Below are 27,601 nucleotides of genomic sequence, written 5' to 3' on the forward strand. Positions count from 1 at the left end.
ACAAAACAAGCACATTATCATAAACACAAACATAAACATAATTATAATTATGATGTGATCAGAATTAACAGCAGCTCCGGCAAGAGGTGCAAAGATGTGAAAAGCTAACAACAAAAATAAAAAAAGGGAAAATCAAAAAAAAAATGTAATAAAAAGGAAATCAAGCAACGAATAGAAGTAAATATAAAAAAACAAAGGAAAATGCTCAACATTGCAATAACAGATAAGAAAGGGCAATACAAATACAACAACAACAACAACAACAACTACACACAGGCATATGCCCATGTATGTGCGTGTGCGTGCATGTGTGTGTATGTGTGAGCATCTACGCGCAGTAACTAATCGAGTTTAACACCGAAGCACATCAGCAAATTGATGAAACAACGAAAACAACTCTAACAACAACTTTGCAAAAACAACAACAACAACAACAACGTCAAATTCACCAACAACAATACCAATTACAAGCACCTATTCTAAGCGTCCTACAATAACTTCAAACAAAAGAAAACAAAGCATAAAACAAAGAACTAAACACAAGCACAGGGAGTTTACATGCAAAACAACCTCAAACTCAGGTGGGTTTCAGCTTCATTCTTTTTATCTTTCGAGAGAGCATTCGGCATAAGTTGTACCTTATCCAAGTAGTCCCACGTGTGGTATACGTAATGCGAGCATTGGAATACTCCTCTCTGAATGTATACATGTATATATATATATATACAATAATATTATATTATATACAATATATAATATATAATATATATATACATATATCTTTTAACAATTTATAAGGTTTTTATTTTATTAAAACAAAATTGTTTTCATTTTTAATTTTAACAAATTAAAGCCGAGCTAATACAATATTATATATAATATATATATAATATTATATATATATGTTATAATATACATATTATAATAAGAGAAGAAATAAAAAAAGATATATATAATTAATAATAAACCATAAACAATAAAAGCTAGCTATCTTTAATATAATTTTTTTTTTTAATAATTCAAATTTGACAGATAGTTGGCTCTTTAAGGCGATTAGACATTTTGGGCATATTTTTAGAATTTTAACCAGTTTCCAAGATAGAAATAGATATGAAATACTTATATGGGAATATCGAGTATATATTTCACATATTCAAATAGAGGCAATAGTTCTGATTATATAATGCTTATAAAAACAGAATTCTTGACTCTAGTCTAGATGTGCCAAAACTTGTCCTCTAACTCCTCTAACTAACTTATAGTATATGTTATGCACATTATTAGAGACATTAAGCACATATTCAAGGAAAAGAAATTCAATAAACCTCATCTATTATATTTATATCTTTGATATGATATTGCAATCAATTAATGTATATGATATGATAGTTTTCCGAAATAGTTTTTTATGCGTTCATTTGTATATATATATATAGTATAGTATATATATATATATATATATATATATATAGTGTATACATATACACTGCAATTCGCATTTGAAAACTTTTGAGTTCTGCAGATCAAGAGCAAATTTGAATATCAGACCCTTTTCTTCATAGCATATCAGCTTAAGTTTGTTAAGGCATGAATAAAGCCTTGGTTTAAGCAGAAAATACCTTTTGCAGCGATTAACTTCTTAAGGGAGCTAGATAATAATATATATGCCAATATGCTTTCTAAGCCATCCAACACAACTTATAATACTATATATTCTTTTTTTCCCAACTTTTACATTGAAAATTTAGTTGAATTTACTCGCAAGCTTGTCAAATTTCAAATATTTTCTAATTGCAATTGGAAATTTCTGAGACATTTGTAATATAAGTTTAGGCATATTCCAGAGCATATGAAAGAACTTATTGATGCCAATATTATTATAGAAATACTAAACATGCGTAGAATGTAACTTTAATAAGCTGCAGTTAATTCCATTGTAAAATATCAATGTTTTGATGAACTTAGTAGGAATTATAAGAAAAGGAGCTATGAAGTATTTAATAAATATATAAAATATTTTATAAAATAGAAAAGGTCGCCAATAAAAAGTTATTTCATTTCCCTGTATATGAAGAAGATAGGAATTTTGAAAACTTTGTACACAAATCTATAAAAATGTACTCAAAATTAGATCAAGGTGGGTACTTTCAGCCTAAGAAAGTAAAGTAAAGTTAAAAGCATGTTCCAAATGTTGAGCTTCATCCAATTAAAGTAGTTAATTTCTCGTTATAAGTACTTTCTGCTTAAAGCAAGACTTTCTATTATTTATTTTTGTTTATACTTGTTTTAAGAATGTGCCTCAACAAAAGTTAGCTGAAAGTCTATGAAGAAAAAAAAATTTTAAGGCTTTTTTTTTATAAGCTTAGTCAACAGAAACCTTAAACAAAAATTTTAGAAAAAGTTGCATTGAATGGAATTAAATTTGAACTTTATAGACCATTGTTAACAAAATGTCATACAGTCTGTACCCCAGCCCGTCGTCAGCTTGGCTGTGTGCGTGTGTGCGTGCGTGTCTATGTGTGTGTGTGTGTGTGTGTGTGTGTGTGTGTGTGTGTGTGTGGGATGCCGAGAATTCCGACATTTGCCAGTTGTCTTAATATTTACATTTACATATTTGCCTTTGTCAAATCGCAGAGCTCTAAATAAGCACCACAGAGAGAGAGAGAGAGAGAGAGAGAGAGAGAGAGAGCGAGAGAGGGAGGGAGAAAGAGAGAGTGAGAGAAAGGCACTAGAGTGGTGCCATGGAGAGATGGAGGAAGGGAGCTGCCAGAGGCACGCCTCGGCCACAGCGTCTATAGCAATAACTATATAGCCATATAATCGCCTGTTCGTGAGCTGTAAACACAGGCATTGTAAATTTACACCGTGCTTATAATTAGCAATAGAACGGCAGTTGACTTTTTTCCAGCGCTATTCTGCTCCCAGTTGTTGTCAGTTAAGCAAATATATATGCATATACATATACATATACATATATATATATAGATATACATATATATGTGCATACATCCGACTCTATATAGACAGATTCAGGCGGCTTCACAGCCTCGGCGGCAGGGTTTGCGGCAACTTGTGGTGCTAAAAAATATTACAGACATTGCTGCCAGAGTATAAGCATCTACCTCTCACTCCCTCGCCTCCCTCCCTCTCTGTCGGCAATTGGCAGCTGATTTGCCTATGGTTGATTGCCAGCAATAATTGTCGCTCAGGCGTTGACGGTTGACGCCAACTTCAGGGCCCACCAATGCATCAGTGCACCTGCAGCTGCAGCTAACCAGAGCCAGCAACAAGCCAGCAACAACAACAGCAACAGCAACAACAGCAGCAACAACAACAATAACACTAACAACAACAATTGAGTTGGTTTTGCCCCACCGCAGAGTTGCCCACAAAGATAAATATTGACAAATTGCTGATAAATCATTTATTATAGAGTGTCGCCATCTAGCGGCACAAATAGCAAACACGTTTGCCAGGCTCAGGGAATATATAACCCCTTATATATATATATAGACATGCATATATCTGGCAGAAACCAGATATCGTTGCTTCACTCTTTTATAGAACTCAAGTTTAAGCTTCACGAAAATCGTATTTTCATTTTTAATTTTATAAATTTATGTCGAAATAATTAAAAAATAAATGCATCTCCAAAAAGTCTGAAATAAGCTATTATTTCTAATACGATCCCATGTATTTCAAAAACAATTTCGCGACTTTTCACATTTGTGTAAAGTAATATTTTTAACCATTTCGGCAAAGTAATATTTTTAACCATTAATAAAACATCCTGAGACTCATATTTTTGAGTCTCTTAGGTAATCAATTGCAAATATCTTCCCATCAGTTCTCTATAATTCTTAAAGTTTTTAATATTCATAGGATACCTATAAGCAATGTTCTTTAATTATTCTATATATTTTTCGTCATTGAAAGAACTATTATAATATAATATAAGATATATATCATATAGAGTTTCTCATCAGTTCCCAAGGTTTGCCCTACTCATAGGTATCATAGGTGTAATATCTCCCTAGTTCCCCATAGTTTTCCATATTTATCGTATCGTCAAAAATGCAAAAGCATCATTATTCTCATCTAAGAGTTTCTCATCAATTACCTATAGATTTCGTTACTTAATCATAAAGCTTTATTTTATATAGTTTACCATCAGCTCTCCATAAGTTTCGATACTGATAAGTATTAGAAAGAATCCTAAAGATTCTCATCAGTTCTCCATAGTTCTTAATTCTTCATACTCATAATTATTCCCAAGCTTTATCAATTTCATAAAGTGTTTCACTAATTCTCCTTATATTTACATATTCATAAGGATCCCATCAAGCTTTATCTATATAATATAGTTTCCTATCAGTTCTCCACATTCATAATTCGCATAATTAATCCCCAAGCTCCATCATTTCCATATAGTCTCGCATCAGTTCTGTATAGTTCTTGAAATTTATACTGTTATTTATTGGGTGCTGTTCCCCTTGGTTCCTTGGCACTCATAAGTTAGGAGATGGATTTCCATCTTCGGCTAACTGAGTGCGGCTCTTGTGCCGGTTATTAATTAGCATATTTCGTCATGAATTAGCAGGCTAAAGCCCAGTACGAGCCCGAGTTATAATGAGGTGGAAAGCTATTCCGATGCAGGTTTAAGTCGGAGCAGGGGAGAGTGCAGATCGTGCTCGGGTGTGTGTGTGTGTGCGCCTGTGTGTGTAAGTGATACCCGTCGTACTCGTACCCCTTTGCTGAAGTCCTCGCCCTCGCGGCAGGACAATAATCATTTTGCACGCTCTGACCAAGTCGAGTTGAGTGTGGAGTGGAGTGGAGTTCAGTTGAGTTGAGTCCCTTGCCCGGCGGTGGCACAACATGAAATTGCATCCAAAATACAAGAGCAACAACAATATTACACACATGTGCAGCAGCTATGCCCCTCCTCTCTATTGGGTCAGGGCCGCGGGGGGACTGCGGCACAATGGACATTCACATGCCGACATGTCGTCGTCGTCATCGTCGTTGTTGTTGTTGTTTGTTGTTGTTGGTGTTGTTGTTGGTGTTGCTGCTGTTGCTGTTGCTGCCCAGCGCCAGCTCTCATAATCCGCTGCCGTTGCACTCGCCCGCGGCCCGCCCGCTGGCACCACGCACCCGCGCGCTGGCAAATAATTGCAGTGTCGCCACCGCTGCAGTCGCCGCCGCTGCACAGTGGTATCAAATATCAAATGTCAGGCAAAAAACCGTCACTGCCTGCAGCTCATTCATGTGCGTACCCTGTAAAACAATCATTATTTCGATCCAAGAAATTGGCTCCATGTATTGCATGCCTTTAAAAGATACTACTTCGAGTTAGAAAAAACAAATCCGATTACTGTTTCCCCCGTTTCAAAGACTCACGAATTTGATGTGGAAATAAGTGAATAATTGTGGAATAGAAAAGTTTTGATTAGACATAATTTTAAAGACAGCGAAGTTGATGTGCGAAAAGCTTGTGGAATATAAGTGCAACAAGCACTACCGAATTCACAAAGTGAAGTATTCACTAGTTTTGTTGCGTTGTTTCGACATATTTATAGAGTTGATATTTAAGGGAAATGCTTGTAGGCAGCATTTCTTATAGGTATTTTATGTAGTCTCCAAGTCTTTTTGAATCTCATTCTATCAGAGAACAAGAATAATACATTTAATATTATATTTGAACTTGATCTTGTTTTGTATTTTCAAAGTTTTGTAGAGAAATTATCAAGGCGAATATTTAAATTCTCTTTGGGGCATCAATCTTTTTGAGGTCAATTAATATTTTCTTTCTACTCTAAACTAGTTCAGCCACTCTTTCACAACAACTCCAAAGGTGTTTTTCGCCATTTAATATTATAAATTTACTATTATATGAATTTTCATATGCATTTTCTACACACCACACTAAATATATTCAAATTTGAGTTTCTGTGTTCTGGTGTGTAAAGGCGAATACGCACGAAATGCCAATTTGTGACACGAATCCAGCTCTCCGCAGGGAGAGTGCAGCTTAAGTTTTGGTCTAATTGGGTGGGTAGAGGAAATTTGTGTATTAAACAAAGTGTAAGCTTTGAGGCTTGGGCTAATCCTGTGCGAGCTGAGTGCGACGATAATCTGCTGGGCCAGGCATACCGAGATGCGTGGCACTTGGGCTAATTGCATGGTTTGGCACCACTGTGCGTGGCAAACACCGCCGCACAGCAAGTCACCAGATGTTCAATCCCATGTACATGCCGCTGCCGTTGTTGTTATTATTATTGCTGTGTTGCCTGTGCCGATCCGATCCGTTGCGATCCGATCCGATCCGAGGCGAGGCGAGGCGATGCGATCCGGCGACAGCCGCAACCCTGGCCAACGGTCGCTGCACTGCAAGATGAAGACGACAATTCGGAGCTTATGTGTCAGGTGCGCGTCTTGCCGCGAATGAAACAATTTATTGCACTCGCCGCGTTGTTGTTGTTGTTGCTGTTTCTTTTGCTGTTTTGTTGTGGCTGGTTTTAAATTGAATTTTCCCGCAAAACGCCATTTCAAATTTGTTGTTGTTGTTGTTGTTTTTTTGCTTCTTCTGTTTTGTTTTGTTGTTGCTCTTTTGTTATTGTCGTTCCTTTTGTGCAAGGCATAACGAATGCATCAAATTGGCCAAATATAAGGATCAGCAGGAAACGCAATTTAATCCACTCGTCACGTCGCAGCGCCATCTATGGGCCATTGCAAAAGGCTGTCAACTATGCATAGTTGTTCATTTTGCAACACTCGCAAATTTGCTGTGGACAACGTGTCGTATGCGTAATGCCTCAATGTCTCGGCTAAACAGTTTAATTCATTTATACAATTGTTTACGTATGCTATTGCAGCGTTCCTTCCACCCCTCCCCCCCTCTTCAGACAATATGTGTAGCAAAAGTACTCATTATATCAGCTGTATGTGTGTCCGTGTGTGTGTGTGTGTCTGTCCCGGAGCTCAGCTGCTGGCATCTCGTCAAATCGCAAACGTTATCGCGATCACATAGTCTCTTGCTCCCCCCTTGGCCCCTTCGCAGCCCATGCCCCTGGCGATGGGGTCGCGGTTCAAGGTAGAAGCCAGCGCAAGTCGTTGCGAGTAAATACAGAGCTACGATCACAAATGCAATTGCATATACAGAAAGAGATGCCGATACAGATACAGATGCAGATACATATGCGGGCACAGAAAGAGATACAGATACAGTTATTGTTGCTTTAGGAGCCACTCACGGCCTTTAATCGTCGGCCTGAAATAATAAGCAACATCAAATTGCTCGATTTTCAGAGTCTGGAGTCTCCCCGCCAGCAAAATGCGTAGTCAACACTCGCACACACGCACACACGCACACTCACTCGGGGATGCACAGATATGCGTACATAATCCATGTACAGCATTTTCGTGTTATTTTTTTATTATACGTTTTTTCTTTCATACAATATCAATTCAGAGTCAAAGTCACGAGGCCGTGAGAGATTTGCGAGTCGCCATCGCCATCGCCATCTCCATCTTTGTCTCCATCTGTATCGCCATCTATGCATATCGGCGCACGGCCTTTAACAGAAGTTCATCTCTGGCAGTCGAGTCGAGACAAGGTCAATAAAAAACCAAAAATAATTACCATGCCTCCAATTATTAATATACATTCAGCGCGATACAATAGCCAATGTGAAAGATCCAAGCGATCTACGGCTCTATCGTTTGATCGTTTTTGGTTTTTTTTTTCTGTTTCCTAATTGTATACCCTGTAGACATTTGAAATATCTAAGGGTGCATGTTACACAGTACACAAAAAGTAGTACACGAAAACTTTGATTCATTCATTAAAACTCGTTTATCATAAAGATTAAAGAAACTACTTTTGGGAAAAGTGTCAAGAAAATCCAGAATTAATCTAATAAATGTCTTTTCCTCGAGGACGATCCGATTCGCGCACGACCATTTAGTTTATTTTGTTCCTATGAACCGAACCCTGAACCAAAACACAATCAACCCAAAACCATGTTTGGCCAGAGTTTGAATCTAGCTCAAAGCCTGGGCTGATAATTATGGAAAAGCCGCTTTGTTACGTGAATCGAACCAGCGATTTTATTTATTTTAGTTTCCAATGCTTCTTATGTTCAGCGCACTTGGTATCTTCTAGTCGAGCTGCCTCGTTCTTGCTGTCACTTGTCTATTATTTGAAGTGTCGGATGAATCAGCAGTCGGCCTGTTCTGGCTATGCCACAAGATCAACTCTCGGCGCTGACGAGACTTTCAATTGCCAAATGTTTAATGCTAATCAAAGCTTTGGATGTTCTACACATCCTTCTTTCATTTCTGGCACCTGGCCAGCCACAGTGCGGCAAATGCTCAACAGCTTGCCAGCATATACATAGCTGCCGTTGCAATTGCCTCGTTCTTGGACTATTATAAATTCAATAAATACTTGGCTGATGGGGGGCTGGGACACTGAAAGCATGTCGTATTTGGTTTAGCTGCGGCCAATTGCAAACTTTCTATTTGTAGCAATTGCCACAACCGCAGCAAAATTGTACGAATTGCGTTCGGAAGCGTAGAACTAATTGGGAACCAAACGCGCAAAGCCAGTTGTTTGCATACGGCTTATTAGAGGATTATCACGAATAATGCGACGCACATTAAAAGAGATTAAGACCAGAGTTTAGTCAATACACTTGAGAACAATTATATAATTTAAGAATATACAAGTTGAAGAAAGTTTTCCTCATCTTTTATATTATTCTATATTATATCTTATCAATTGATGGGTTGAGTTGGCGTTAAGCAAGTTGAGATAATCTTTTTTTAATCTCCTTCAGAAAGCTGCTCTTTCTAGCTGCCTTATAGCTCTATCAAGCACTATTTCAGTAAAAGTAATTCCGAAATCTTTTAAAAGACTTTTTCCAAATTTTTAAGTGAAATTTGATGCTGAGTATACGTTATTTGGCTAAAACTGTTTGGGAATTATAATTGAATTTCAATGCAAGTGTATGCCATGCCTAACCTAAACTCCAAGTTAAATATAGACATACTACTACTATTAGTTAAACGTAAAGAGGCGAGCTGCGGATTTTAAGATAAATGATAGATGCTGCTATTCAAGTACTCTGCTTTTCATGTGTGTGTTTGTGTTTTTTGTTGTGCGCGTATTAGTCGCTTGCCTGGTCGCCGCAGATTTTGGTTGGTTTTGTGTAGTTTGGTTGTTATTTTGGTGGCGCGGCGGCTTGAAAGATTATATGTTTTGTAATTTTGGCTAATTTGTGACATGCGCGACCTTAATGGCTTCTTTTCACATCGTAAACTGCGTTTAATTGCTCCACAAAGCTCAAAAACAAAAACTCAAATCAACTCCAGTTTTTCGCTCTGGGCCCAGTTGACAATTCTATGGGAAACCTTCAGGCTGAGATTGAGATAGCGACATGAGTAGAAATAGAAATTAATTATGCATTTTTGATGTCTGAGAAATGAAGTTTTGCCTCTGCTGTTGCTGATGTAGTCGTCATGGGCTGCGCTCAACATCAACTTTCAGCAGCGCCCGGGGCTAAGTAATATGCTTTTATATTCAAATTATCACGCATGCCAAACAGTTGCCACAATTGCTGTTGTTGTTGTTGTTGTTTTTGTTGCTGTGGCCAAAGAAAGCCAGCTCGAAAGCAAAGTCAAAGCCAAACACAACTTTGGCCCCCGTCTCTGTCTCTGTGTCTGTCGCAGTCGCAGTCTCTGCCAACGTCTCAGTTCCTGTTCCAGTCGCCGTCGCCTAAGTTTTAACGAGCTGCTCTGATGATTGCCCAGAGGCAGCCGCAACAGCATTTATGTTTATGTTTGGGGCCAAAAAGATTTTCGATTGCTTTTTGCCGGCCTGCAATTAGTAGCTGGAAAATGGATCTGAGCCAAGCTCAAGGTCGAGCCGCATCGTGTCCCCGGGCGCTGGCGCGTCTGTAATAAGCACGGGTGACATCCAGTGTCACACAATTAAACTTGTATTTTTTTTTGTTTTGTTTTGTTGTTATTTTATTATTGATGAATCTTGGGACATTTTTGTAATAGCCGGCGATTTCCTGTTGTAATTGAGCTCACGCTGGCTGGCCGCCTGTAAGCTAATGACAAGCCCAGTCCAAGCACGCCCGTGCTCCGACCGGGCCGAGTCAGGCATCATCAGCTGTGTAGAAGTCGCCAAGTTGCCGCCGTGCCATGTCGCCGCGTTGCGATTCATTTGGTGTCCCCCACCCACCCACCTTCCCCTCGCCATATGATCTGCTTGCCGGCACTTTGCACCATTATCAGGCTGCAATTGCCACGCCGCATGGGACGATCGCAAACACGCAACAAGCGCCGCGCCGCGCCACATGCCGCTCCTGGCATCTCCTGGCACTCTGGCTCTGACTGTGGCTGTAGCTGTGGCTCTGGTTGTGGATCTCTCTGACTTTGGCCAGCGTGCTGATATGTTGATTAGTCAATGTTCTTGCTGCCGTTGTAGTGGGGCTTCTGCTCGACTCGTTGTGACGCTGGGGAGGAAAGGGGAGAGGAGGGTGAGCGCCACTCGTCAAAACTGGCCGCCGCCAGAGCTGAAGACAACGTTAACAACGGGATGACAATGCATTCCTACACAGCCAACCCCGCCTGCCCGCCTCTAACAAAGCTGGCGAAATGCTTTCGATCATTATTATTGTTATTATAATTTTTTGGCATTTTCTGGCAAGAGTTGGTTGCATGCAGTTTTGGCTTGCATGTGGATTTTAATCAGGAATGCCAAAGAAAGTATCGAGATTAAAACTCGGTTAATAAGTTTAATAAACGATATTCAATGCCGGAACTTTTAAGCTAGATATTTCAGTTCTTACGACCAGAATTTGTACACTCCAGTTTTGACAGCTCGACTTCGACGCGTTTTTCCAACTGCATTGTAAAGTTCATGTTAACAGGCATTAGTGTAGCAGTAGCTTAACTTGATGGGGCTGCTTTCATAAGTTGCCTAAGTTTCAGCACGGCGAAGACCAAGTGCATATTCAGCTAAGCTAATAACTGCATGTTAAAGTACATGTTAAATTTGCAATTAATCTGAGTAAATGGGCCAATATTAGGCATTCATAACATGCTCATTGAAAACATAACATCAAGACAAAATTTCGTCTAAAATTGTTTAGTTCAATCTCAATAGGCATCTAATTTAGCTCTATTGCCTAGTCAAAGTTGAGCTCTTCAGCAGAAGAGCAGCTTAAGGAAGCTGCAGGGATGGAAGACGAAGAGTAGCAATAACCAATTACAAGAGCAACAACAATAAGCACGCACACAAGGCTCTCCCAATTGGCAGCGGAACGAAGATGACGAACTGGGAATGGGGCTCGCCTGGGAGTTGGATGCAACTGGAACGCGGGGAGCTCGCTCGACTCGCCGGTTCAGTGGTTGGCTGCACGTTTTCGCACTGCCCTTTGGTTAATATTTACACCTTTGAGAGACGAATCCATCAAAATATGGCAACTCGTTATATGGCTAATGCGAGTGCAGAGGCGACTAGAGAGGAGGGGAGTGAGAGACCTGTGCCCGGTGGATCACGATTGCGGTTGCCACTGCCAGAAACGGCAGCCCGTTGACGGAGGCTCGTGATGAAGCACGCAAAGGGGGTGGGGTCCGGGCTATTGAGGTTTAGCTGCCTGAACAGGCTGTGGGGAAGGGTCACGAAAGGGGCAGTGGGTGGGGGCGAGGCGGACACTTGTCATGTCGCACGACTAGGCCCGGGTGCTGTGGACATCGACATCAGCCCAGCAATAGGCAGCGGCAACGAACAAGGCAACACACACAGACACGCATACAAACACACAACAGGCCGAGTTTAGTTTCTGTTTGAATTTATTTAATGGCATGACAAGGTCAAGACGCCACTACCACTACCATTTCGACAGACGACTGACTGCACAGCTCCAGCATCGTCTCCAGTCTCCGGCTGCGTCTGTAGCCCTGGCTACCTGCCGACTGACGATCGGCGAGCGCACAAGTTGGGCCGGGCCATAAGTCACAAAGCAATTACAGTGAATTGCTTTCTACAGGCAGGAGAGGCACTGGCTCTGGCACAGGATCGGGTCGGTGGGGGGAGGAGAGAGCGGCGCAGGGCGGGCAATCCACAATAAATGGAGGAGCAGGAGCTGTAGCTGTAGCTGTGGCTGTTGCAGCAGCGCCTGGCGGCATGCAACGTCCATCTGTGGCCAGCGGATGTAAGCGTTGGGTGTGAGAGCGTCGACAACGACGGCGACGACGTTGAGCGGCAGCTGCGTCTCTAAAATGCTGATCGCACCTGGACAACCAGTGGCGGCGTTGTCCGGCTTAGCCGAAGCTGAGCTCAGTTATGGCATTAGGCATGCTTCAATATGCATAAATACCAAAGGCAATCGAGCTGCCAGATCGAGCTCTGTAATCCAGGCTAAGCTTCAAGTGCCGATGGGCCAGTGTTTAGCAACGATGCTTGCTTACCGACTTAAGTGTCGATTCATTAGTGAGGGCTCTTGAAGTAAGCTAACAAATCGATAAATATCGACAAATCAAAGCATTATCGATAAGTTATCGAGTTATCGTTTGCAACCTTCGACATGTCTGACTACTGATAGCTCATGTATTTGCCATATTCTCTTGAATTTACTAACTTTAAGCTTGGGTTTTGGCTACGTATGTGTTAATCGATAAATTCGATATCGATAACTGAAATAAATATAAGAAAGTCTTTATTATCGCTTACCTGTCGAGTCATCGTTTGTAATCAATATGTTCTACTACCAATAGCTCTTGGATTTTTTTACTTGAAGTTTTTTTGATGAAAATTGAGAAATTCGATAAATATCAAGTTTGGCAATAAATACAGCCAGCAGTTTATTTGCATTTAGTATTCACATGATAATGTATTTAACATCGAAGTTATCGTTATCGATTAACCGTTTACAATTATCGCCTTGCACTGTTATCGTCTTGCACTGACCGACTGCTCTCTAAGAAATCTTATCTAGCAAGTGTCTAGCTATCGATTAGTTTGATCTTTCGGCCTTATAACAAATACATAATGCGGAAGCATTAGGCATTCAAATAGTTAAAAGTTCTCCTCTTAATCCAACAGCTAAAATGACATCCTAAATATCCCTTTGCTTAAAAAGGGGTTCTAATCCCCATCGAATGGTATGCGGCGGCGCTCGTGCATTTTGGTTGCTGGTTAAATGTGAATGTGTCTGTTGCTCTGTGTCTTGTGTTGGAGGCGGTGGCGGTGGCGGCGTTCAGGCCGAAAGCTCTTTTGCGGACCCCAAGTTTCATAACACAATAAAGATGAAATTGAAACCGATTACCGCACTCTTGAAAACGATCAAGTACCACGAATGCTCGCGGACACATTTTACTCATGTAATTTTATTGCGGCTGCGAATGATTGGCAATTCTGGCTAAAAGACAAACGCAGGCAACGGCAATGGACGCTAGGGAATGGAAATGGAGAATGGGGAATGGGGAGGGATTGGACAGGGGCATGGGAATGGAAATGGAGGGACGACAAAGACGACGACGACGACGATGTCCAGAAAACCAGTTGCCGCTGTTGCCACAATGGCGCAAGATGACGACAACAACGACGATGTCGACGGTGACGGTGTTGGGGCCACGACGATGATGCTGTTGATGATGATGATGATGCGGATGAAGCGGATGAAGCGGATGAAGCGGATGATGCTGCTGCGAAACACACAAGAAACAATGGCAACCAAATCGACAGAGAACGAATCGAAGTCTAAGCCGCAGTCAAAGTGGAATCAGCAGCCAAACAGTTAGACGAGACACCTGCCATCAATGTGGCCAGGCCCGATCTTGTGTTGCCGCTCGACCACTCGACTTCGCGCCAAGCTCAGCTCAGTTCAGCTCAGCTCAGCGCGACTCGGGTGAGCTCAACTCAATCCAAAGCAAGCCAATCCAATCACTCAACAGCACACACACACACACACGCAGAGACAGACAGGCATTGCGAAGAGGGAGACAAGCTGCTGTGAGCGGGACAAGGAGCAGCTAAAAAGTATGGCAATCTCAGCCATCATAAAATGTGCGAACGAAAACTTTGCCCCGCCATTTGCCGCTTACAACTGCCGCATGGGACAGCACCTGCACCTCAGCCCCCGCATCCGCATCCGCCGCAGTCGCAGTCGCAGCGTGTAGTGTCGTAGATCAGCCAGCATCAACAGAAAAACAAAAAACAAAAAAAAAAGGCAGCCACTTATCTCTTCTCAAGCTCAATAAGCAAACGGAACAGGAGCAGCAGTGGGAAAAGAGGGCTCGGGTAGCGAGCAGCGGCAAAGGAGGCAATGGGCATCAGCATCGGCATCGGCATCGCTCACATCTCACCTGGCAGCAGCCGCGCCAGCAGCAGCAGGCATGAGAATAAAAAGGAAAATAAATGTAATGCCGCATAAAAATAAATAAATAAAACCTTTCAGACGCAACCGAAAATCACACACAGGTACACACACCTGAAAGGGGGCTAGCAGGAGTTAGGAGGGGAAGTGGGAGGCTGTTACAAAAGACAATGCCAAGACTGAGGCAAAGGCCCTGCGCATTGCCGCACAGGTCGGTCAAAGGGGCTATATTCTATATAGATGCCTGACTGATTGATGACTGACTCTGAACTGTTGAAGAGTTTCAGATGGTTCCATGTCCTTCCAATAAGTACATCTGGTTAGCAGAAGAAATAAGCGGGAAAAAGGCAAGAAAAAACGTGAGAACGCCTCGCAGAGAACAAACATGCTAAGCTGCAAAAAAAATAAAAAATGCTCAGCAATAACTTAGAGTACTTAATTTGTTGTCGTACTTTGGGTGCGTTTGGGTGTGAAAATCTCAAGGACTCAACGACATTTCTTGCACTCGTTTCTTAATAATCACGAAATTTAGATAGTTTTAAGATGTGAATTTCAGGCTGTTTTTGGGATTATATAGTAGCTAAGGGCCATATTTGATGTGTACAATCAAGGCTACAATCTGAAATTTAAACAAATCAGTTCCAACCTGGAACTCCATATTATTTCTGTCCTAGAAGCGAACCTTTAAAACAGAGCATAATGGAGCGAATCAAATCCTGAACCCGAACTTCTTTCAAAAATAGTTGGCTTGAAAATAAAAGAACTTTGAAGTGAGATTTAGCTCTTATGCATACATTATTTGGAGCCGAGCCAATGCAAATATCTAACCATAGTTGGCCAAATGTTAATATCTAGTAAACATCAACCTTTATATGCGATAAATTAAGATGAAATCTTAACAGTAAAATGGGCAATAATTAATTTATTTCAAGCAGATATGACAAACCAAGTCTTTAACCAAAGCCTGTGTGCATAGCTTATTAAAGTGAGGTGCACGAATTAATCCAGGCCAGAGAGCTGATTTCAACGCAAATGTTATTCGACCTAACAAAAGCTAGCTGTGTTTCAGGTCATATTATCTGTTGTCCATATACAAATTTTGACATTCACATGCTTTGAATATTATAAAACTAAACACAAACTCTTTTCGGACACACATAAATTAATTACAAAGTTAACTTGATATCTCAAACTATTCCGGCGCAGCCAACTTAACGCACATCTATGATTATTTAGTGCTGCCAGATTGTAGAAATAACCGATGCTCTCGATATAAATATCGTTTGAGTTTGAGTACTGTTACACATATTGAGTACGTCGCTTAAGAGTCATTGTTGAACCTATCGTATTTAATGCTTATCACAAGCTAAACGCCAAAAACTCGAAAATCGATCGATATACATATATTATTTTATTTAGTATTTGAATGTAAGTCAAGGACTGGGTCATGAGCAGGTAATACCCAAATAGTAGATCTCATTTCTGCACAATCTCTGCACGAGGTTAGAGCCAAAGTAAGGTCCGCCACATTAATGTGTAGCAGAGCTGGTCAGGGACAGAACTTCTAGCTCCGGGCCAACAGATAATGGTGCTTGGCGGTGGCTTCGACATTTAGGCCGTAACTAAAGCAGACAAAGTTGATCAAGCTTATGCTGACCGGCTGGGGATCAGCAGCAGCTTATGCTGGTTCCACTGCGTAACTAAGCGGAAAGAGCAGAGCATGGTATCGGGGGCGACAACGGAGCCAGAGACGGAGACTGCTGCCCAGTCGATGCCCAGGCGGGCAGGTGGGCCATTGGCACCGTATGTGGTCGCCGCGCTGCTGCCCGGGTCGCCTTCTTGGCCATGCTGCGCAACCAGACGCAGGCCTTCGGGGCTGAGGAAAAAAAAAAAAAAAAAAAAAACGCTGCGTTCTTGGTGCAGTCCACGTCCACTCGGCTACAGACCCAGCTGCAGCTCAGCGGTCGATTTTTGCGGCACTCAAATCGAAATAGGCCATGGATCTGCCTGCGGATGCTAGTACTCAATGATGTTGTTGGTGTTGTTGCTTTTGTTGCTGTTGTTACTGTTGCTGGTGTTGATACTGTCCGCGTCGGCGTCGCTTTTGGCCATCAGATCACACATTCCCAGGCATAACAGCAACAGCAACAGCCACAGCAGCCAAAGTCCGTATCGATATCAATAGGAACGATATGGGCAACTGTTTCAGAGTGTTTCTTGTTCTGTTGTTCTTGTTGTTGTTGTTGTCGATTCACGGTGATACTTTTACGAGCAAATGTTACCCAATCTGACGATTACAGACACCCATATCCATGGCAATTTGTTGCTATCTTATTTTCTTATCCTATCGACGGGCACTGCAGGACTCTTTGTTTTGATATTGCCGCCGCCAATGATGCACAACAACGATAAAAAAAATAAAGCAAAACAAAATCAAGCTTCCATATGATATACAGTGCGGTTACATGTGAGTGTGTGCATGTGTGTGGAGGGTGGGAGGGGGGGTTTATTTACAAACACCAGAGCCCTGCACTCATTCATGTCCAAGCAGTTTGCAGCTACAGCCAATCACTCATCATGCTTGTGAATCAATATATTGTATACTTGGGGGTGGGTAGCATGAGCTTGGCTAGTATCTGGGAATATGCATTAATATTCTCAGCTTGTGCTAAAGCCGGACCTTGTTATAATAATTATTATTATTTGCAAACCTCGTTTTCAATAGCATTAACCAGTATGACCTTCCGCTAAGTCACTGCTACATCCAAAGACAAGCCGGGGACTCGATCCACGCATTTCATATATACAGCTAATTACTGTTGAAAGGCTTTATTTGTAACTAGGCATGCCACAAATTAGTACTTGCCGTAAATGCAGGCCATTCATACCAACTACATTCAAATCCTTATTGTGCACTTGCCGAAATGACTGTGGATCGCTCAGGCAGCTCATCTATTGAAGACGTCATCTCCTTTTTTTTAAGCTCCTTAACCTTGAACAATTATATTACATAGCTTTCATAGGAAAAATCCATCCAAATTAGAGTAAGACAAATTATCAGTTATGATATAACTTATATTATATTGTTTCTACGTATTCCATTTTTGACAGATGAAACTGCTTGACTCCTGCCGACTGGCGTCTCTCAGTCTGGCGATTCCTCTCTCTCCCTCTTGATTTTTTAATCATAGCTTTGTATACACTAAATAACTCTATGACATATCTAATGGGGGAAAGGCAATTGAAAATAGGGCGGTCTATGGTATTATTGACAACATGCAGTCAGGTTTCCCTGAAGCACCCTTGTCGACTGCATATCCAACGATTTCGACTTTATTGCACCGCTTCACCACCCATTTGTTTACATTATTTGTTATATATATATATATTTTTGGATTGGTTTGACAGACTTGAGAGGCTTTCGCAAGTGTTTTCGGGCGACACAATGCACCTTCTGCCATCTTCCACTCATGCGCCCCGAAGCGGCCTGGAAGAATGGCATTGGAGGAGGCGACGAACTATTTTTCCCCGTTAACGTGTTCACTTTTCAAGTGCTTCCTTTGTGACTGACTGACTGCCTGACTGGCTGACTGACTGACTGACTGAGCGCCTGTCTACGTATATAATGCATGGTCGGGCGCTCGGCCGGCATAAACACTGACACAGCCATGACGTGTGCCTTTCAAAGAAACGCAAACGCAAACCGTCGAATGCCAGTCCCGGTCCCAGTCCCAGTCCCAGTCCCAGTCCTCAGTCCTCAGTCCCAGCCCCAGTCCTCAGACTCAGTCTCAGTCCGAGCTCTCAGTTCGCAGTTCCCAGTTCTCAGTGCTCAGTTTCAGTCACAGTCTCAGTCTCAGTCTCCAGTCACAATCGCAGTGTCAGCTCGTGCGAGCGCGAAAAGCAAAGATTATAATGCCAAACAACTTCAGAACGTTCCTTAGGCAGTTGACGACGCCAAACTTCGGCGTTAACCCTTATGTGGCCCTCCTGATTTATGCCCAATTGGCATGACGCATACAAATCCAAAGTCCTAGTGTGTTTCTGTGAGTCCCCGAAAAGTATCATGTGTGCTTATATGCATATATAAAAAGCTGGTGTCAAGCGCACCCAATACACGCCAAAGGGTTAATGTCGAATTTTATTTGAATCAAAAGCGCGTAACTTGGTAAATACCCTGTAAGAGATCTAGAGCCAGTTTCTTAAAAAAACATTTCAGTTTATATTTTTATCGTTTTGGGAATCAGCCTTTAAAATTCCATACACCAGCGCCTTCTATTAAACATTCTCTGGGAACGACACATTTAAATTACATTAGAATTCTGTTTGAACAAGCCGGAACGGACAAGGATAATTTCCTAATTTCTTAATTCATATTTGTCTTTTATATGGCCTTAAGTAAAGTCTACAATGTCCCACAAAATACATTAAAATATATGGAAATATATTTTATAATTATAAATAAATATATTTTCTTGGTATATACATATATTATACTAATTAGAGTCCTGATTGGCACTTGATAAAATAAAACCAAATAATATAAAAAAAACAAATATTATAATATTTCTATTTATAAAGTCAATATTATATGAAATGAATTCTATAGTGTCCCATAAAAATATATCTAAATGTATATTTCTTTGCATTAATTCAGATAAAAGTTTTGGGGAAAACGACCACATTCTCTTTCTGTTGGGAAATTTTCATTATTTTGAAACAATTTAAACAAGCATAATGTACCTCATGGAGGCACCTTTGTCTTGTTCTATCTGTGGGTGTATACCCCACTGAAGACAATAGACGGCTGCAGGGTATAAAAACTTAGCTGATTTGACGTCGCACTCGAAAATCGCGCGCACTCTCTTGTCGCACATTCAAGTCAAAGTCACTACTGCCATGTCGGACCCAACTGACGGGGCCCTCATACCAATGCGAATGCCGGCGGTACAACTGAAAAAGTCAACCTGGTGGACGTGGACGTGGCACGACACAACGGCTCAAACGGCTCAAACGGCAAACGGCAAACGGCGAACGGCAACGACAACACGACATCATTTTGTACGTCACTCAAAATGTTCGTAGGCTGTCAGGGAGACAGTTCAAAAAATGAAATATATACATACACATTATAACAAATTCTAAAACGCAAAAGAGACACTCACTCATACAGACACATGGTCCGTCCGTCCGTCTCTCCGTCTGTCCGGCAGTCATTCATTCAGTCATTCAGTCATTCAGTCAGTCAGTCAGTTAGTTAGTCAAGCTTCATTGTTCGTATGTGCATTCGATTAAAGGTGTAAGCGTACGGATCAGCCCCAGATCTCAAGACCCAGGACAACCCCAACTCAGTCGACACACTGACTCTACAGAAAGAGGGTGCGAGGTCTCTCTGGAAGCGGCGGCACTCAAGTGGGCCCGTTCCCGTTCCTGGTGCTGGCAACGATGACACGGACACCGACACCGTCACCGTCACAGACACGGACACGGACACGCTTGGCTGCCATATACATAAGTCCAAGTATTGTTGTCATTGCTGTTGCTGGCGGTGTTGTCGGTGGTGGTTGGGGGCAGCACATTTTGATTTCATTATTGATTCAATTACAACGTCAATGTTAAGGAGGCGCATTTGGTCGTTGCCAGGATTGTCAAGTGAGGCGCTGCCAATCACATTTGCCCATCAGCATATCCCAACTGTCAATTTCCATTTTGCAATCGGCACCAGGCAACAAAAAATATTCGTATCACATTCGTAGCGTTTATGAGCTTTCATGATTCTCTACACGTTGACATGTGCCTTTTTAAAAAATATAATACACATCTGATAATACTGCTAATTGCTTCATACAATATTTGCATTGTTAAAAACGAATTTAAGCTGCTAACTGTCCAACTTTTAAAGCCAAACAAACTTGAGAAATGGCTAGACAAAAAAGTGTAGAAAAAAACTTGGCTGAACTAGAGTATGCACGAACTTCAGATATCCACTATTTGGTCAAGAGTTAGTAAAATGTAAATGCTTCGATATAACTCTTTAGGTTTTAAGCATAGAAAAGAGGCAGGACGAAAGAGTGGCCGATAAGAATATGCATCGCCTGGAAGATACAAATATGAAAGCAAACATTAGTTCATATCTTACTGAACAGCGAGGATGAGGGCTCGAAACCCTGACTTAATGTATTAGTCAGTGCTGAATAAACCTAAATAAAGGTAGATAGTACCTAACTATATCCCATATCCTCATTAATAATAATATATATATGCATAGATAGTTCCCAGCTATATCCCATTTCCTAATTAATAAAAATAACATATTACATGTTCTTCCTTTTTACACTAGTTGCTTGACAAAAAGCAAGTGAATGCCTTTGATTTGTAGTAGATTAGTGACCCATCTTCCAACTCTCATGAAATGTATCGCCAAATTATCTTCCTAACGGAGATGGCGATAAAATGCATGTTTGCAGGGTGTATTCGTGTAGACAGTACAATGCCCCGAAAACTGACAGAAAAAAACACCTAAATGGTACTGCTAATAAGCCGTTTAAATTTTTTTTTTTTTGGTGCTAATGACAATAATATTTGATTAGCTAGTTTAATTGGTTTTCTTTTTCCACTTTGTGTCAACTTTGCTGTCAACTTGGCTGCGATTTGGAAGTTGAATTCGGCTACGCGGGGAGCGTGCTTTTGTGTATACACTGCCAATGATATCTTACGTAAGCTCTTTTTTTTTTAATGACCGCATATCGATAATTATCTATCGATACCATTTAGTAGAGAAACGTAAATGTTTCACAAATTATCGCATATTTATTACATCAAATATTCTGGTAAAGATTATTTATGCGTCGACTTGACTTTTGAATACGAATAGTTGTTGTCTGTCCCACTGAATGTCGTGGGATCTTGTGTTTGCACAGGCATTTAGCACATTTTTCGTATCGTATTAGAGAACACTCGGATTAAATTTTATGGTCGTTTATTATATTTTGTCATTTGATTTAAATTAACACCATTTCGTGGCATTCGTTTTATGCCGAATTCCCATACGCGCCAGTACAATATCTGTTTCTAACAACAGAGCATCTGATTGTCATTGAAAGTGGTTTTTAGTTTGATATGTGTGTGTGCTTGGGCAATCGATAATATTGCTATCGATTATTTAAATAAATCGATGCTTGATTTAATACAAGTCTGCCATATGACAATTTAAGCTGCAACTACTTTAAACTTTATGTAGTATCTGTTGTCTTTTTGATGAAAACCTGTTTGTGATCTTATCTAATAAGCTTTTATTTCATTCTTCTTTGCAGATGTTGATTTCGAAGCCTAATGCAGTTTACTCAATATGTAAGTATCGACTGCACCTCATTGATCTTAATGTCTGGCCGTAGATATATTTGTCCATCGGCTGATCTGGCCCAGCTGATGAACATTTATAGGACTTTTACATTTGGTGGTAGGACGGTCGGTCGGTCGGTCACTCATAGGCGTTTTGACAATGTTACAACAGACTAATTTTTATTGTGGCATCTTAAGCGGGCCAAGATGGCCAGAGATATTCGCCTCAGATACGGCAACACAATAGAGTCACAAAGCTATTAAAAACTGATATAAATCTCATTAAATGCGATGGTTGTAGCACATGAACAAAGCCGCCGCCTTGCCTTCAATCAATCGTTTGTTTCGCTCCCGGCTACAAATAAGATATAAGAATGGGCTCTTGTGTTCGGTTCGGTTCAGTTTAGCTCAGTTCAGTTCAGTTCAGTTCAGTTCGGTTCAGTTCGTATCGTTTCGTATTGCATCGTATCGTTCGCTTTTAAGTCTTCTTCACAAATGCCTTTTATATGGCAATGTGTTTACGAGTCTTTCTGTCCGTCTCTCTTATTGCCTGTCTGGGCTGTCTGTCTTCAGGGCTTCGGTTTACCTGGCCAAGTGAGCGTATCCATAACTCATAAATTTGTCGTCAGGTTGGTGACGCCACGAAAGAGGCGTGAACGTTGGCGAAATAAAGGTTGATCGGGTATTTTTGGCCAAAAAACTCTACTGTTAATAAATTATTTTTGCCATTAACAGATCAGATAGTTATAGATTTCGGCTGATTTCGACTAGATGACCTGCTAATTTGGAAACTGTCGCTAATTTTCATGTCAGTTAGAATTAAGAAAGAACTGATTTATCTCGATTAGATCGATATTACACCGATATTTCAATATGCAAACTATCGATATCGATCGGATTCAGTTGATGAGTTGACAGGATTAATCATACATTCTCCTCTATGGTAGAATATATCTGCATAAAGCCTTATCAAGGATCGATAACTTTCGATATGCAATATGGTTTTGTCTCACTTGAAACCATTTGGGTGGAATATTTGGGCACAGTGCCGAATTCACACCTTCTCTTCGTATCGAACTTGCCTCACGGTCAACCTTTGCCTTTCGCTATCTGCTGATCTGGTCGGTTAAGCATCTTGGTTCTTGATTCAATTACACAGCCGCAGCTCCAAATTGCGATCAGTGAGCCAGGGGTCTTACAAAGCTGTGAACAATACGGAGAATGCGATCTCCCGCTGTGCCCTCAAACATTCACATTCACTGATCGGCTCAGACATTGGAGATCGGGTACAAGTAGCGCCACAGTCGCAAAAGATGAATATGCATTTGTCGCCCAAAATGTGTCAGTGCCAACTCCGGTAGAGCTATGCCCATGCCCATATCAGAACCCATACCCACAGCCATAGCCATAGCCACAGCCCCAACCATACCCATGTCCCTGTTCATGTCCATGTTCGTGTCCATGTCCTTCCATTGAGCACTCAACTGGATCCCAGCGTCTGTTGGCGCTCTGTCGTTGCCTTTCCTTCCCACCTCTGGATATTGTTGTTATTGTTGTTGCTGCTGTTGTTGTGGTTGCGGTGTAGCTGTTGCTGTTGCTGTTGGCGGTGCAACAGCGGCGTCCGTCAACGATCCTAAAGCGATTTGCATATTAAAAACTTCTTTTTATTTTGTTGTATTTTTTTGTTTTTTTTTTTGTATTTTTTGTTGAAATCACTTTGTTAAGCTTTGTTCGGCGGCAGTCGGAGGCGATCAGAGGCGTTCATAATCAAAACTGAAGTGATGCGGTGGTCACGCCGCTGGCGGCTCACCCGCCTTTGGCTTTGACTGTGCCACAGCGCATCTTCTTCTTCTGTCTCAGTCGAGTCGGGAAGAGTTGGAGCGTTAGCTGCCGGATTGACCAACATATTTTATAATATGCAGCAAGCCGTGTTGACACTTTTTATGTGTTTAATAAATTAAGTTTTACAAAATAGAGAGAATACGACACGCTGTCGCTTCTGGGATCCCTTGCTCAACCCGACCCAACCCCCCTCCCCCTTTCCACAGCCCCCTGTGTATCTCACCGTCTCTAGCTGTTTGGGGTCTTGGGACATTCGGTTCGTTTAATGGTTGACATTTGAAAATTTTGTTGGTCGACTTTAACACGCATTTATGGCTTCTGCTTTATGGCCTTCGAAATGCGTTAAATAAAATGCTCCTCAAAAAAATATATATATGTATATACATATGTGTATGTGTAAAGCCAATAAAGATGATTGGTGTCTGGAATGGCTTTTTTTTCGTATATCTCACAGCTAAGCCGCGTTGAAGATTTTTTGTTTAATTTTGGTGGTCTTTGAAAATTATGAAATTTTTAATGAATTTCAATGGAACGTAAAGGTGCTTCATTAGAAGCTAGCAGGACACTTGGCATCGTTTAAATGGAAATAAATTATAAAAAAAACTATAAGGAATGTTGGCTGGGCATATTGATTCATGCTCTTAAGCTTAGTTGCAAAAATGTCACTTAATTTTAAATATGGTCAACGCCTGAGATTATTACTCAAATAATTCAATACAACAACAGATCAATGAGAAGCTGAGAACTCGTTTGGCAAGAGCTTCAAACGAAATACGCCAAACTGAATAAATCGATAGACAGGCAGACAGGTGAAATACAATGAAAAAAAAATATATATATATAAATATATCTATCTATATATGTGTGCATATCAGGCGAAAGCAATTAAAACATGGTCAGACGTTCATCTCCTCTGGGTAAGTGGCAAGAGGCAAGAGTGTCAAGTAAACTGGGCTTCGAGCTTGCCGTAATCGAAATAAATGTCATTACAACCACAACAGCAACAACAACAACAACAACAACAACAACAGTAACATTTATGAACAGGTGGCAATTAAAATACAATTTGTGCAGTATTTAAATAACTTGCCGAGATGACATATGTCATGCAAACTGCCCACAGACGACAAACAAAACAAGCAATTGTCGTAATAACAATACTATTAAAACAATACGAGTTTAAAGACAAATATATATATATGAATATGTACATATGTATGTGTAAGAATTGTCAATAACAAAGTTATTTATTGAAAGTGACATTGTTCAGAGCATGAGTAAATGTTTCGCTATGACAACGCCATACTAGAGCATAGTACACTAGAATGATGCTCTAAAAAGCTACAAATCGGACTTGGTCCCGAAATTCCGAACCAATTTGCAATAAAATAATAGTTAAATATTGCTTTTTACATATTATTGCAATCATTTTTAGCTTCTAACAGTTTCGATAGGTAAAAAATAAAAAGCACCTAGATTCATAGAGTTGAACTTAAGGGCGAGGCACTGAAACAAATATTTTCGTTAGGCTGGTAGCCTTGCTACTTATATAAAGTCCCACATTCTATAATTAGGACAGTACAGATAAGCTAACTGCGTTGGAAAATATGCTATATTGAGATCGTAAGTTCTAGAGTTTTCTCCATAAATAAACATTTTATACCACAAAAAGAAAAAGCTATCATTTAAATAGTTATCCATATCAAATCTTGAGGCTAGATAATAAACTAGCTAAACTGTACGATTATTTGCATATAGAGGCTATATGATGTCTCCCTCATTTGATTTTTTGATAGAAAATTTAAAAAATCTCATATTTACGCAAGTCACAAAACTGAGAAAAACCAAGAGATGTCAATAAGAACTTTTCAATAGAAAGATCTATGATATATATCTAATTATGCTCTGAAAGCGTTTAATATAGAGTATATGAGTTAAAGTATAGTGGAGCAGGGCTTAAAACTAGACTCAAATTGGTTACTCATGATAATTGGTGCATTCTTTGATTTAAGTAATTTCCGTGGCGCATGCATTTTATAATTCCCAAACTGTTCAAGCGCACACCCAACACGAGCTGTCAAATGCTGCTTGCCTCAAGTTATTATTGTTACTCTTCAGCGCTGTCTATGTTGACACATTTACAACAACATGTTGCCATAGAAGTAACACCATATGCCCCATAACATTCGATATACCTATTTAGGTAATATTAGGCACAATTTGTGCTCGCATCGTTTCTTAATGACCAGCTAATGCTGCTTACCATTTAGGAGAAGACCACGTTGCCATTGCCGAGGCCGAGGCCGATGACGATGCCGATCCCAATCATAATTTGCGTATCCAAGTCGCACATCAGCCAACGATCGCCAGTCGTCGTCGTCGTCGTCGGCGTCGTCGGCGTCGTCGCGATCGCGATCTCGATCACGAGCCAGTTCTGAGGCTAAGACTGTGACTGGAACTGAGGCTGGTGCCATGGCGGTCTTTGGCTAGACATCGACATGGAGATCGGCTCTTGTGCGGCGCACAAGAATGTGACATGGGAATTTGAAGTGGAAGTGGCCATGGTCGACAGCACGAAGACCGTCAGCGTCTTCTTCTCGTATTGGCACTGGCACTCGCACTCGCACTCGTCTCTCTCTGTGTGTGTGTGTGTGTGTGTACACATTGTCATGTCACGCCGGCGCAACTCTAGAGAGCAGCTCGTTGAGCCAAATGTCCACTCTGTGTGTCCAGTGACTGTCTGTGCGGCATCGTTACCATCGCTGTGCTTGCTCTCAAAAACCTGAAGTGTCCACTTAGAATTTGTCACATCATTATTCTTATTTTTCTTTTAAATAATCATATTTACACACACGCACACACACTCACACGCACACACGCCAAATACATGGCAGTTGGCCGTGGTGCGCCTGGGAGGTCTTTTGGCCACTTCGTTAGGCCTTTTCGGTGGAACTCCTTGAGCATCAGCAGTGGACAATGTTTCACATCGAGACAGCAACAGTGACAGCGACGGGTGCGTGTGGCGTGTACCCAGAAGGGGTAGATTGGTCAAACGGAAAGGGGGGGTGGAGGGTGTGCTGCACAACATCGATGACAAGACACGAATTCATATGCTTATGAACCAGTGGAATATCGCTTTAATTTATTTATTGTAATTACAAAACTAGTGACAATAATTTATAAATTGTCAGTTAAGCCCTTTAGTTATACCCTGTGCGCAATAAATACGTTTAGTAGGGTATATTAAAGCAATGCAAATGCTACAATAAGACAGCAAGTTGCATAAGGTATATGGGAATCTTTGCGAACAGCATTAACAGCAAGGTCAAAGCTGTCGTGTCGTTTGGTCAAACTAATACCTCGTAAAAATTGGGCTTAGAACAATTTGATTAATAAATTAAAGGCCTCGATTCTATAATTGAAACAACACGGCTCCCCTGCCTTCCTCTCCAGCTCCTATTTAATCTTTCTTTTCCTTTGCTTAAGATCGCCTTTCTATGCGATTTTCATTAGCTCAAACTTTCATAAATCTGATAGTATGTGCATAGACTTAATCATTTATATATATTTTTTCTAGCTAAAAAACTAATCTTTTTTTTATAATCTCTTCATTGCAGCATCAAAAATTGCTGGAATATTTGAATAACAGACAACGAATCAATTAGGATCTGCAAGGGGAATATCTGTATCTAGTCTACTGTATTGTCACAACTATATATAGATTAACAGTAGTTTGTAAGGCAGCCGCTCTTGATGAATATTGGGCAGGAAAAGCATACGCATTCGCAGTCGCACACACATCCGCATCCGCATCCGCATACACATCCGCAAGCGCAGCAGCAGGCGACCAGCGGCAGCCGCAGTCGCAACACAGATCCGCACAGTGGTTCTGGTTCTGGTGCTGGTGCTGGTGCTGGCACTGGAGCCGCTGCAACCGATTATCCAGCATTGCTTCTGGGCTATCGCTATCCGCTGCCGCCCGGACATCATGACCATCGACTGCATATTGAGCACCTCAGGCGCTCCGCTGC

The 27,601-nt window shown here is 41.0% G+C and overlaps 1 long non-coding RNA gene across 1 annotated transcript; it reads left to right on the forward strand.

Moving 5' to 3' along the window:
• LOC115765173 lies at positions 1-27,341 on the forward strand. Its single transcript, XR_004018100.1, has 3 exons — positions 1-581; positions 21,701-21,737; positions 27,188-27,341. It is a non-coding gene; the product is annotated as an uncharacterized LOC115765173 (long non-coding RNA).
• The last annotated feature ends 260 nt before the right edge of the window (positions 27,342-27,601 follow it).

The sequence above is a fragment of the Drosophila novamexicana genome, unplaced genomic scaffold (genome assembly GCF_003285875.2).
Source record: "Drosophila novamexicana strain 15010-1031.04,08,12 unplaced genomic scaffold, DnovRS2.1 tig00000932-arrow-arrow-pilon, whole genome shotgun sequence".
In the NCBI taxonomy this organism is placed as follows: domain Eukaryota; kingdom Metazoa; phylum Arthropoda; class Insecta; order Diptera; family Drosophilidae; genus Drosophila; species Drosophila novamexicana.